The sequence below is a fragment of the Arachis ipaensis genome, chromosome B8 (genome assembly GCF_059453495.1).
Source record: "Arachis ipaensis isolate K30076 ecotype BB chromosome B8, ASM5945349v1, whole genome shotgun sequence".
Lineage (NCBI taxonomy): Eukaryota > Viridiplantae > Streptophyta > Magnoliopsida > Fabales > Fabaceae > Arachis > Arachis ipaensis.
In genome coordinates this window covers 32,507,259-32,521,647 of record NC_142443.1, presented here as the reverse complement: position 1 = coordinate 32,521,647, position 14,389 = coordinate 32,507,259, and the positions used below count along the sequence as shown (strand labels likewise).

The window sequence follows — 14,389 nt, the reverse complement described above, 5'->3', positions numbered from 1 at the left end:
AGTGGAGGAGGGACGCACAAGGCAAGCCCTAACAACTAGGTAGGCTTGACCTCAAGCCCATGGCTAGAGGATGGTTGGAGATCATCCAATACTCCATTATCCCCACAAGTAACCGATCCGAGGTTACCGTTGACCGAGCAATGATGATTCATTGCATCATGCTTGGGAATGAGGTGGAAGTACATGAGGTGATACCTGTAGATATGTACAAGTGGCTGACAAGCCCTCCACCGAAGCGAGGTTAGCGTCCCTCACCTCATATGTCGCCTTTGCAATTTAGCTGGAATTGGCATAGCTGGAGACACCCTCATTGAGATGGACAAGCCCATCACAAAGAGGAGGATGGAGCATGTGAGAGAGCCTGCACACGAACTTGTGCCGCCACCTCCACCAGAAATCCCTGAGATGCCTCGAGGGATGTATTTCCCTCCCCGGAACTATTGGGACCAACTGAATACATCAATAAGGGAGCTGACTTCATCAGTGGATCAGCTAAGGGTGGAGCATAAGGAGCACGCCACTATCCTCCATGAGGTGAGAGAAAATCATAGAAGATTGATGGAGGAACAACTGAGACAGGAGAGAGACATAGAGGAGATCAAACGCTCCATTGGATTCTCTAGAGGGAGCAACAACCACCATCACTGAGGTTGTTGAGTCCCATTATCCCTCTATTTGTTTCATTTCTATTTTCATTGTACTTTAATTTATTGTCTGTTTTCTATTCTAGTGTATGATCATATTTAGTATTTTGTTCCTTTTTAGTGTCATTTATTTTGTTTTGGTTATAAGCTATCCTATGTATTGATAAACCCATATTTCATGAGTTATTTTGTGCTTAGTTTGAGTGATTTATTCAATCCTTCACCCACTTATTCATATTAATTGCATGGTTTTACTTTCCCTTCCTCATTATGTGATGTATGTGAAAAACATGTTTCCTAAGCTTTAAAATTAATTATTTTAATTACCTTTACTTCCATTCGATGCCGTGATTAGTGTGTTGAGTAGTTTCAGATTTTTTAAGGCAGAATGACTTAAAGGATGGAAAAGGAAACGTACAAAAATGGAAGGAAAGTGTGAAACTGAGTTTTGAAGGAACTGGCATCCACGCGATCGCATGGACGACGCGATCGCGTGCCAGGAGCAAAGAAGCAGCGACGCGGCCGCATGACTGACGCGGTCGCGCGACTTGAGCATAGCGCATTCGATGTGGACGCGTGACCGATGCGACTGCGCCACAAGAAAAACTCCAGATGACGCGACCGCTTGACCCATGCGGACGCGTGATAGAAGCCACGTATCAGAATTTACAGAATACGCCCCCAGCGATTTTTGAAGCCCTTTTGGCCCAGATCCAGGCACAGAACACACAGACTAGAGGCTATAAAGTGGGGGAATGCATCCATTCAAGGGAGATCTCGCATTTTTATTACTTTCCATGATTTAGATTTAGTTTGAGAGAGGTTCTCTCCTCTCTCTCTTAGGATTAAGATTTAGGACTTCTCTTAGTTTTTAAGAGTGACTCTCGATCCAGGTTTAATATTTACTTTAATTTATGTTTCTATGCTACTTTTACTTTAATGTTTTTATTCGTATTTACAGATGTTGCCCAATTAGCTTATGAATTATTCCATGATACAGATTATTATTTGAGTTAATGATTATTTGAGGTATTTCAGTTTATTATTGTTCTCTTTAATTTAAGTTATTATTGCTTCCCATCTAAGGACATTTTTATTCCAACAATTTTACTTTTTCCCCTTTTGGTTTTGGTTAAGAAATCAGTAACTTAACATTATCAAATTCAACATAACTGATAATCGCTATCTTGCTAATTGAACTGAACTTCAATAATCCCAACTTTTTCTTAGGAATTAAATAGGATTCGAAGGTCAAACTAATTAGTCCCTTGACTTTCCTTTGCCTTAGTAAAGGTTAACTAAGTGGAATTTAGATTCAACTTTCATTATTTTTGAGAGAGATAACTAACTTGGATTTCCAATTTCTCTTACCTTGCCAAAAGTTTGCTTTATAGTATTTATTTATTTTAATTGCCATCTACTTTACTTGTCATTTAAATCACTTGCTTCTCACCTTCTAAACCCCGATTACAACCTTTATAGCCAATAATAAGAACATACTTCCTTGCAGTTCCTTGAGAAGACGACCCGAGGTTTGAATACTCGGTTAACAATTTTTAAAGGGGTTTGTTACTTGTGACAACCAAAACGTTTGTACGAAGGGATTTCTGTCAGTTTAGAGACTATATCTACAACGCGACTGTTTTTATGAACTTCTTTACTGGCAAAAATCCTAACGTCAAAATGGCGCCGTTGCCGGGGAACTGCTAACGTGTGCCTTATTATCGGTTATTGTAAATATTTTTCTTTTGCTTGTTTCTTTATTTCTGTTTTTCCTTTTTATCTTTATTTGCTACCATGAATTCTCACCCCTCTCGCTTTGAGTTTGGTTCTAACTTTGCTGAAAGAAATAGAAGTTACAGCAGGGATATGCATCAAGGTCAAATCAATCAAGGATGAATGGAGCCAAGAGGATCTAATCAACCCTTTAGGCAGCAACACCCTCCAAGATATCCTAGACAAAGACCATTCTACCATGCATACCCAGCTGAAAGATATGGTGGACAACCTTGTAACTACCAACAAGCCCCACCCCGTGTATATAAACCATCCTTTCAACATAACATCGAACCACCACACTCACAATCTTCTCTTCACCATTCGCCACCATATGATCCTTCCTTATCCCAGTACCAATCCAAACACTCCCAATCACCACCACTTTCCTATGTATCATGTCCAAGTCCGGCAACCCGAGAAGCAGAGGTTCGCCTAAAGGAAACAGTAAATAAATTTCAAATAACCATTCGACAACTGGAGCAAACAATAATTCAATGGGTTTCTAGGCACTCAAATACACAAGGATCAGCCATAGCCCCATGTGAACAGTCTAACGAAGAGCGTAGCATGAAGGAGATACCAGAAACTCCAGTGGACAAGACAGAGAATGAATTCGTACTAGAACAGGTAGAAGAAGCTGTCATTGTTCAAGAAGAAGAGTTGGTTGAAGATCTAGGAGATGCTGAACCTCCATGGGAATCCAGAACTGAGGAGAACTCCGTCAAGGACGCTACAGTTGATGCTAAGGAGGATATTGTACAATCTCCAAGGCAAGTTGTTTATGAAGAATCAAACGGAATAAACCAGGACACAAATTCCCTTGATGATGATAGTCACAAGTCCAGCTCTCTTAGTAATGAACTTGCATCTGAAAGTGAAGTCTCTGAGATTGAAGAATCTTCCCCAGATGAATACAAAGATGATGCAGAGGTAGATTTCTCTCAACCTCCAATCTATGACTCGAGTGATGAGGAAGACATAGAAGACTTTGACCAGGGTGATACTACATTTGAAGACTCTTGCAAGGAAGTGGAGAAATTCACAGAAGAGCACAAGGGAGTAGAACTTACAAAACCACCAGAAACACCTACCCCAAGGCCATTACCACCTAATACAAGCTTCAAGTGGGTACAATCCTTAACCTATAACTTTACTTATTCACTTGAATATGGTTTGCTTGAAACAGATGGCCAGCTTAGAGCTCTTTGCGGCTTTAAGAGTAAGAGGGAAATGGCTCGTACTCAGAGTTGGTGCACAAGGTTCAATAAGGTTCCATGCTTCACCTCGAAGTACATGGATTGGTATCATGCTCAATTGCATGGATCACGGAGAACGTTTGGTCACCATGGTGAGATTCTACTTTTTAAAACGCCCGGATGGAAACATGTAGATCAAGACGGAGGCGGATTTAAAAACAAAGCTTGGGATCATGGATTCTATTCTGACATTCGTCATCCCGGGAGCCTGAAAATCTGCTTGAAGCTGATCAGAAGCTTCACATGCCTAGTTTGGGACCCCGGAGGCTATTGGCATTCCAAGCATTGGTGGAGATTTCTGGATGAATTTAAACACAAACCACCATAGCAGGAAGCTCTTCCAATGTCCAACTTAAGGACTTTAACTAAAAGTGCTAAGTGGGAGACAACCCACCATGGTATGATCGTTCCTTTTGCAATTTTAATTTTATTTAGTTTTGTTTGTTTTTGAATTTTATTTCATTTTATCAAACCTGGAATCATGCATAGCATTCACATTAAGCATTGCATTCTGCATACTGCATTCTGCATTCAAAAAAAAAATGCCACGCGACGCGTCCGCGTCGTAAGGAGAGGGGAGAAAATAAAAACGAACAGAGAGTCACGCTGGAGCGTGGTTGGAGGTGTGCCCGTGGCACAAATCGTCCCACGTGACCGCGTCGCTGACGCGTCCGTGTCGAGTGGGAATACTGGCCTCCCACGCGACCGCGTGCCCAGGATTTCGACGTAATAATGGTGCACAGCCGAAAGTTGTGCTAGAGTGGTGCTGGACTGGCGCTGGACGTGCAGTCCATCTCACGCGACCGCGTGCCCCACGCGGCCGCGTCACATCCTACTAAGTGCCCACTCACGCGATCGCGTGCCCCACGCGATCGCGTGCCCCACGCGATCGTGTCACCCAATATTTGGCAATTAATGATTTTTGAACAGAGAGTTATGCGAGAGCGAGGCGAGGCTGCCCTCGTGCCAGTAGCGTAAAATGGGTCACGCGACCGCGTGACCGACGCGACCGCGTCAATCAGTTTAAGCGCAAGCCGCGGGACCGCGTGTCCCACGCGACCGCGTCGCTTGCGCCGCACAGCTTATCCTAATTTGCCAAATATCTTATCTTTTCTTCCCCAATCCTAATTTTTCCTACCTCCTTTCTTACTTACTTCTTCTTCCCTTCTTTCCCTTCTCATTCTTATTATCTTTTATTTTATTTTATTTTATTCATTGCATTTTAATTTTGTGCATGTTTTTATTTTTTTTCATTGGTGTTAAAAATTTTCTTATTCAACTGTTACATCTTTTCTGAATTACTTTGGTGCTTAGTAACTTGTTTTACACTGTGGGATGATATTAATTATCTGCCAATGCCAATCTTTTATGATACTTGCACTTCATTTGCATTGACATGAACTTACATTGCCTTTCATTACCCACTCTCTCCTCCCATTGTTGCAAATTTTTGCACTCTTGATCTGCCATGTACTTCTACTGTTTTCTCACTTGCATGTTGTAGCTACCATGTAATTGTGACCCTTATCATTTGGCATTAACCCAACCATACTTCATTTATTTTCTTATCTCTATTATTGGGTTACCTTTCTTCCCTTCTTCTTTCAGAATGGCCACCAGGAAGAGAACTGGAAAACGCTTACATGGGGAGACAAGCAAGTCAATCTGCACAATCTATAGCGAAAAGCATCAGTTGAAGCCACCCGTCCACTTGCACATCTCAGCATGCACCGAGGACGGTGCAATCTTTAAGTGTGGGGAGGTCGATACCGATCTCCATGGGTTAGTATTTTCTTATCAACACCAATATTTTATTTTCCTTGTTAGTTGTTGCATTTTCATGTTTGATTGCATATTTATTTGATTTTGTGCATTTAGTTACTACTTGGTTAAATAATAAATTTCTTTGTAAGACCCTATTTTTGAAAAATTTTACTAATTTAAAATCAAAATTTTTTGTGTTAAACTTGTTAGAAGTTGTATTTGGAACACGGTTTTTAAGCCAAAGAACACACAACCTGTGAGATTTTGAGCTTATTTACATGGTTACATTATTTAACCATAAATTTTTATTCTTGTGTGTTTTCTTCTCTATAATTGCAATCTTTGCTTTGTTCCATTCTATATGTCCATTATTTAGTGTATTTACATGTTTGCATATGATTGAGGCCATTACTTGTTATTAGCTCACTTATCCCAAATAAGCCTACTTTTTACATCACCCTTGTTAGCCACCTTGAGCCTTTTTATCCCCATTTATTCTGTTCTATAACCACATCACTAGCCTTAAGCAGAAAAATAATTAGATATCCCAATTGAATCTTTGGTTAGCTTAAGATAGAGATTGTGTATCAATTAAGTGTGGGAAAATTATGGGAACATGGGTTCATAAGGGAATGTGTTAAGTTTTTACTTTGATAAAATATTGAGAATTTGGGTACCTACTCATGTGAGACCAGAAAAATTAAAAATCCATATGCATTGATAAGTTATGTTTATTTTTCAGCTTTAAAAAAAAAGAAAATAGAAAAAAAAAAGAGAAAAAGAAAAAATATACATAACATAAGTAAATAAATAAGGGGACAAAGTTATTCCAATATTAAGTTTAATAGAAGATCAATGCACATGTGATAAAAATTAAAGAAAATTTGGTACATGAGTATGGGAATTATACAAAAGTGGGAATTATGGGTAGCTAGGCATGAATGTAAAGGTATATAGAGTATATGTATATTAGGTGAGAGCTTAGGTTAATTGAAGATTCATATTATAGCTCACTTGGCCATACATATATCCTTACCTTTACCTCAGCCCCATTATAACCTTGAAAAGACCTCATGATATTTGCATTGGTACATTAAATATTTGTTGATTGGTTAGATGAAGAACAATGTTTAGAAAGAATGATTAGAGAAGAGTAGAGTGAATAACCCTATACACTTGAGAGATTAGAGTGATATACACTACCAGTGAGGGTTCAATGCTTGATTCTATGTTCCCTGCTTTCATGAGCTGTCTTCTTACAAGTTTACTTGATTTTTATTGTATGATTTGAATTAGTGAAATCTGATTTATGTTTGTCTTGGAGAATTTATTTACTTTTAAACCAAGTAGGTAGAAGCATTCTGCATTTAGTTGCATTCATAGGTTGCATTTCATGCATTCTACCATTCCTCTTCATTCCTTTATAGCTTCTCTTGAGCTTAGCATGAGGACATGCTATTGTTTAAGTGTGGGGAGGTTGATAAACCCATATTTCATGAGTTATTTTGTGCTTAGTTTGAGTGATTTATTCAATCCTTCACCCACTTATTCATATTAATTGCATGGTTTTACTTTCCCTTCCTCATTATGTGATGTATGTGAAAAACATGTTTCCTAAGCTTTAAAATTAATTATTTTAATTACCTTTACTTCCATTCGATGCCGTGATTAGTGTGTTGAGCAGTTTCAGATTTTCTAAGGCAGAATGACTTAAAGGATGGAAAAGGAAACGTACAAAAATGGAAGGAAAGTGCGAAATGGAGTTTTGAAGGAACTGGCATCCACGCGATCGCGTGCCAGGAGCGAAGAAGCAGTGACGTGGCCGCATGACTGACGCGGCCGCGCGACTTGAGCATAGCGCATTCGATGCGGACGCGTGACCGACGCGACCGCGCCACAAGGAAAACTCCAGATGACGTGACCGCGTGACCCACGTGGACGCGTGACAGAAGTCACGTATTAGAATTTACAGAATACGCCCCCAGCGATTTTTGAAGCCCTTTTGGCCTAGATTCAGGCACAGAACACACAGACTAGAGGCTATAAAGTGGGGGAATGCATCCATTCAAGGGAGAGCTCGCAACTTTTATTACTTTCCATGATTTGGATTTAGTTTGAGAGAGGTTCTCTCTTCTCTCTCTTAGGATTAGGATTTAGGACTTCTCTTAGCTTTTAAGAGTGACTCTTGATCCAGGTTTAATATTTACTTTAATTTATGTTTCTATGCTACTTTTACTTTAATGCTTTTATTCGTATCTACAGATGTTGCCCAATTGGCTTATGAATTATTCCTTGATACAGATTATTATTTGAGTTAATGATTATTTGAGGTATTTCAGTTTATTATTGTTCTCTTTAATTTAAGTTATTATTGCTTCCCATCTAAGGACATTTTTATTCCAACAATTTTACTTTTTCCCCTTTTGGTTTTGGTTAAGAAATCAATAACTCAACATTATCAAACTCAACATAACTGATAATCGCTATCTTGCTAATTGAACTGAACTTCAATAATCCCAACTTTTTTTTAGGAATTAAATAGGATTCGAAGGTCAAACTAATTAGTCCCTTGACTTTCCTTTGCCTTAGTAAAGGTTAACTAAGTGGAATTTAGATTCAACTTTCATTATTGTTGAGAGAGATAACTAAGTTGGACTTCTAATTTCTCTTACCTTGCCAAAAGTTTGCTTTACAGTATTTATTTATTTTAATTGCCATCTACTTTACTTGTCATTTAAATCACTTGCTTCTCACCTTCTAAACCCCGATTACAACCTTTATAGCCAATAATAAGAACATACTTCCTTGCAGTTCCTTGAGAAGATGACTCGAGGTTTGAATACTCGGTTAACAATTTTTAAAGGGGTTTGTTACTTGTGACAACCAAAACGTTTGTACGAAGGGATTTCTGTCGGTTTAGAGACTATATCTACAACGCGACTATTTTTATGAACTTCTTTACTGGCAAAAATCCTAACGTCATGTATCCCTCATCAAGCTTAAAAGAAAAGTTTATTTGAAAAAGAAATAGTGAGATACATAAGTTTCAAGTTATCATGAGTTATTCCAATTATATTGATGTGGTGGCCTTGCATTTATCTTCTGAGTTTATGAATTAACAGTGCATAATTGATACTGAAGTTGAGTATATTGGCTCTTGAAGAACAGTGAATTTAGACAAGTATTATTAATTCTCTGAAAAATAAAAAATATTGATTCTTAAAGCAAAAAAAAGAAGCAGAAAAAGAAAAAGAAAAATAAAAGAAAAAAAGAGAAATAAAAGAAAAATAACAAAGAAAAAAAATAAAGAAAAAATATCCAAGGCTTTGAGCATCAATGGTTAGGAGGGTCAAAAATTAGCCTAAAAAGCTCAATTGAGTTGCTATCCCTAACTAAATGCTTGTGGTGTGAATGTGTCAAGTAAAAAGCTTGAGACTGAGCATTTAAAGTCGTGATCCAAAGCAATAAAAGAGTACGCTTAAGAACTCTGAGCACCACTGTCTGGGAATTTAAGCAAAGCTAAATTTGAATCTAGAGGGTTTTCCCAGTTAAGAAATTGTGGCTTTTATGTATCCGGTGGTAATACAGGAAAACAAAACGCTTAGAGTCACAGCTAGGCTCAAAAGGTGAAAAGCACCAAAAGAAGCTGTGTTCAAGAATCAAGAAAAACTAAAAGAAGAGAATTAATAATATCATCTGGATTCTGGTTCCAAAGGATGCCAATATTTTTTAGCTTTAAAGGAAAGTGAGATGCCAAAGATATTCAGAAGTAAAGAGCTAATAGCCCCATTTAGTATTTGGAACTGAGCTTCCTGAAAACCCTAAGACTTATTGTATCTTTCCCTTCTTTTTAGTCCTATTTTGTTTTTGATTGCTTGAGGACAAGCAACAGTTTAAGTTTGGTATTATGATGAGTGGATATTTTATACCCTTTTTAGTACCATTTTCTTACTGTTTTTTAGCATATTTTAGTGCAAAATTCACATTTTGGATACTACTTTGAGTTTTTGTATTTTTCTTATGATCTTAGGAGATTTTTGGGTGAATTTTACAAGTTTTGGCAAAGTTTGATTCAGAGGCAAAGAAAGAATAGCAGATGTTGTCAAATCTTGACCTCCATTCATTCAAACGAGCTTTTTTTAAGCTACAGAGGTTCTATTGACGCGTTCTCAACGGCGTTGGAAAGTTAACTTCCAGGAATTTCCAGCAATATAATGATTTATACTTTTCTTTGGATACGACTGCGCAAAATGGGCATTGAACGCCTAACTTACACCCTTTCTGGCTTTCAACGCCACCAAGGGAGCAAGGAAGTAGCATAGACACTCCCTAGGGGGTGTTCAACACCCACTCATCCAAGTTGAATGGCAAGCTCAATCCAAAAACTTATCAAGTGGGCCCAGAAGTGGTTTTTTGCACCCTTTAGCTTAGTTTATCTCATTTTTGTAATTTCTAATTATTAGTAATATCTTTTAAGGTCTAGTAATTAGTAGATTAGTAGATTAGTATATATAGGAGAAGATCAACCATGTTTAGGATCTTCTACTAACTTATCATGCATTATTTATGTTTTCTCTGTAAACTACGAGCAACTAAACCTCTTAGGTTAAGGATAGGAGCTCTGCTCATTCCTATGGATTAATATCATTACTTTTCTACTTTAATACATGTTTGATTCCATTCTATGAGGTATTGTCACTCTTCATCTTTATGAATCTAGGGTGTAACGAGAGTATGACCCCTTATTCTACATGAGCTCTTGCGAAGCCTTAACCAGATAGTATTGAGCTATAGCTTGAGAATACATCATAGGTTCCAAGAGAGAATCTGGGCTAATTGGGATAAGTGACATAAAATCTCATTAGTCATTGGTAATTGAGGTCTCTGTGGCATTAAGGCTAGAATACTGAGCATCATTCTCCGATCCAGAAGATCTGACCTAGTCTATGGCGTTTTGAGTAGGATCACCAGAGATTGAATTGTGTGAGCTTCACCCTCGTTCATATTGAATGACCATTAGCACCGACGTTTGATGTGGATCAGAGGAGATTAATGACAACTAGCCCCGAATTTAATTACTTACAACCTTGCCATTGAATTGATCACTCAATGTTAAAGCATTCAGTAAGATTTATTAATCCGGAAGAACAAGCATCTCCAAGACCTTAACTGATTTCCGATCATTGCTTCTACATCTTTTCTTTATTGTTTTGTTTATGCGCGTACAACAACAACAATTATCTTTTCTATTCGCCTGACTAAGATCTGCAAGAGAACCACAGCTTGCTCAATCCGACAATCCTCGTGAGATCGACCCTCACTCACCTGAGGTATTACTTGGATGACCCGGTGCACTTGCCGGTTCAGTTGTGCAAGTTCTAATTTCGTGCACCACTTCCTCTACACTTCATCTTCTTCCTCGATCTTAATTGCAATCTGAACCATTCTCCGAATTTGGATTCTCCTATCAATTTTGGTAAGCATTTTCTTTCTTCTTTAACATTTTTCTATTCACCCAGTTCTTCAATTTCTCATCTGTTACTGATTTTTATTTAGATTTGAATCATGCATATGTAATTTATCGCCTCTGGTTCATTCTCTCGTCGCTTGTAATGTCGTTGTACCGTCCTCTTCTTGCCTGCGCTGGTCTTCTCCCTGCGCAGTTGTGTTCTCGCCGGTTCCATCGTTTGCTCATCTCACGGCTTGGTAAGTTCCTGTTCTCTTATTCAGTTATCTTCTTGCTCCTTCAATCCTCTTTAATCTTTACTTGATAATTAATCTGTAATTAATTTGATGTATAATTATTAGTTAATTTAGGTTTTTAATTGGTTATTGAGTAGTTAGGTTTTGAATTTAGGTTTTAATTAAGTTGTTTATTTGAATTTAGGTTTTGAATTTAAGTATAAATGAGTTTAATTACACTGTCTTTTTAATTATTATTGTTATTGAAAGTTGAAAACTACCAATGTAATTTTTTGTATTTTCCTTTTTTCAATTATATTATGTATACCATAATCTGTCCCATTTCTCTATTGTGATACTATTGTCTTTCTGTAAAGAAAAAAAAAGTATCAGTGTTTGTCCTTGAGAATTCATAACATTTATTGTGAATTCAATCCAAATTATGTTGAATTGTATCTTCAAAACTAAAAGGATATGTTGTTGGTTCATAGCTATCATACGACAAACGGTCTCCTTATTTAATAAAACTGAAAGCGATGGAAATTGTGGATTGATAATATGTTCTCTTGGAAAAAGTTTAGTTCTTGAATCTGTTTTTGTCCTGCTGTAATAGGTACTTGGAACTGATGAATTAAACGCATATCCAAACAAGTACTGCATAGAGTTGGACCCAAATCTAGCAACACTTGTTGGAGGTTAATTTCTAGGCTTTATGATTCTATATTTATGTTACTTCCGTTTTGTAAGTACTAATTATTACAAGCCATTTGTTTGTGTACGCCAAATTTGGAAATGAGTGTTGATTCATTTTTATCCAAGTCATAAGCATATGTTTGTTTTGGTTACTTGTCCCTTCGTTGCATTGACTTTTGTAGTCTTCAAAGTGGATAAAAAGTAACAAATTTTCTTAGTTAGTTCTATTGGAACAGCATAACAAGGTAGCACTTATTTCATTTTATTTTTCTTTTGGATCATTCCTCAACTATCATCGGGTTGAATTGTGGAATATGTGGGAGCCTTGAAGCTTCAGTGTGGTATATATTTTGTAGCACACCACATTTTGTTAGACTGCTCCCCAAATTCTTCTTGTTGCCGCCACTGTCAATCCCCATTTTAGCAACCATTTGAGCTTCAAAACAAGTAGAATTTTATTATCTATATCTTAATAAATGGATGCATGTGTTAGATTATATGTTATACTTCATTGTCAAGAATTCTTTGATCTCTTCTTCTAGTTGTTTGGTAGAAAATCCGGGGAGGTACTTCTCCTATATTTAGTCTTGAGGTTTTATCTTACATACCTTCTATAATTGTTATAATGTTATGGAATATTATAATGGAAATACGAAATGAGGAGGAGGAGATTCTGGCAATAGCAGTTATAGTATTTGGGATGTGGATGAGTAATCATCATAATGGATGCAGAAAGTCTCTTACTGTTCCGATGATCGGCCTTGGAGCATTCATTTTCTTCATGTCAGCCTCACCTAAGCATTCTTTCTTATTTTCTTTCTCTTTTTTTGAATCTTTTTCTGCTAATCTATAATCTTTTAAGAAGCAATCTGTTTATGTTTTCAAAGATCCGTGATTAGCTTCATAGGCGCTCTGTAAAGAAACTCCATACTGTTATGGATTGTATCCTTAATTATCGGATTCCTACTTAATATGGCTACTTCAATTCAAAGCAGTAAGAAATTTTGAATTGTTATCCTCCTTAACATTTAATTTGCAGTAGCTAATCATGCTATGTTTTATCTTAGTGGGAATCCTGATCTTCACAGTGTTAGCATAAGTATGAAAATTCATTTATCATCTTCTGTTTGGCTTCTATGTTGTCGTAATTTTTAGTCATAAATTGTTTCTTCAAATGGATCTACAAATTCATCAATATTGTAGCTTTTCTATAACATCAACATGTGTTAGACTTTCTCTTTTTCTTTTGTGAATGTTTCTCTATTATTTTGATCATATATGATGATTTTAAGTCTATAGCAATCTATTTAATTGTATTATCAGCTATCTTCTACATAACTCTGATTACAATTTCATTAATATTTTGCAGACTCTTAAACAATATAAATTAGCTAAATTGACCCCAATTGAAGCTGGTTGCTGTGAACCACCTTCTGAGTAGGTTTCACCCATTCAAAGATTGTTGTTTAAGCATATTCAAATTCACATTTTTTTCTTTAATTTTCTATTGTGGGCATTTCAATATTACTGATTTTTTGTTATCTTTTTTTCCCCACTATATTATCAGACTTTTATGTTAACACATATGTGGATATCCTGTTGTAAATGCATCGTACTATGATTTGACCTTTCATCCAATTAGCTCCAATATTGACTACAAGTTGTACAAAAATTCTCGTGCCATAAAATGCTATGATTGTGATTCATGCAAGTAAGCATGGCATGCTTTAGTAGTAATTAGTCCATGCCTCCATGCATCAATATGTTAATGTGAATTGTGTCAATGACACTATGTTTTCTTATCCTCAAAACTTTGTTTCCAGGGCTGGTGTGGCACAATACATGAAAACTAATTGGAGAGTTGTTGCGATCTTTAATGTTGCTTTATTTCTTGTCTTGGTAAGACATTCACATCTTCTTCTTTAATGCTCTTGCAACATTAACTTGGATCGATCATTTATACCTGTGTTTATTATCCTTATAAATTCTACTATTTTACAATTACCTTTTTCTTGATTCAATAGACAGTCAATTATATACTTTGTGGAATGCTATGTGATGGGGAAAAATCCTCGGTAAAGAATTTCACAAAGATAATCGCGTTGTAAGTATAGATCTAAACCGACAATTAAATCTCAATCAAATTTAATTTGTTTGTTACTAAAGCAAACCCAATAAATTAACCGAAGTATTAAACCTCGGGTCGTCTCTCAAGGAATTGTAGGGAAGTATGTTACTATTGGTTATGAGATTGTATCTTTTTTGGGTTTTTTGAATCGTGGAACAAGGAATGTAAATAACAAGAAAATAAAATAATAATTAAGAAAAGTCTTAGCAAGAATTGATAATTGGAATTCCTATCCCCATTATCATAGTCACTTATGATGGTGATTGCCTTTTGCTATCACTTAGTTAACCTCTAACAATTGAAGGTAAGTCAAGTGAGAAAATCAACTTGAGTTCACAAGTCCTAATCAAAGACTAGAGTTAGTGAAGCTCAAGCCAACTAGCTTATTTCAATCACCAACCAACAAGAGACTATGATAATTCAAGAGTCTTCAATTAATCAAT

General features: G+C 36.7%; 1 pseudogene; it reads left to right on the top strand.

Annotated features, from left to right (window-relative positions):
- The first annotated feature begins 12,461 nt into the window (after positions 1 to 12,461).
- LOC107610847 (tetraspanin-10-like) lies at positions 12,462 to 13,897 on the top strand (annotated as a pseudogene).
- Positions 13,898 to 14,389: the final 492 nt, after the last annotated feature.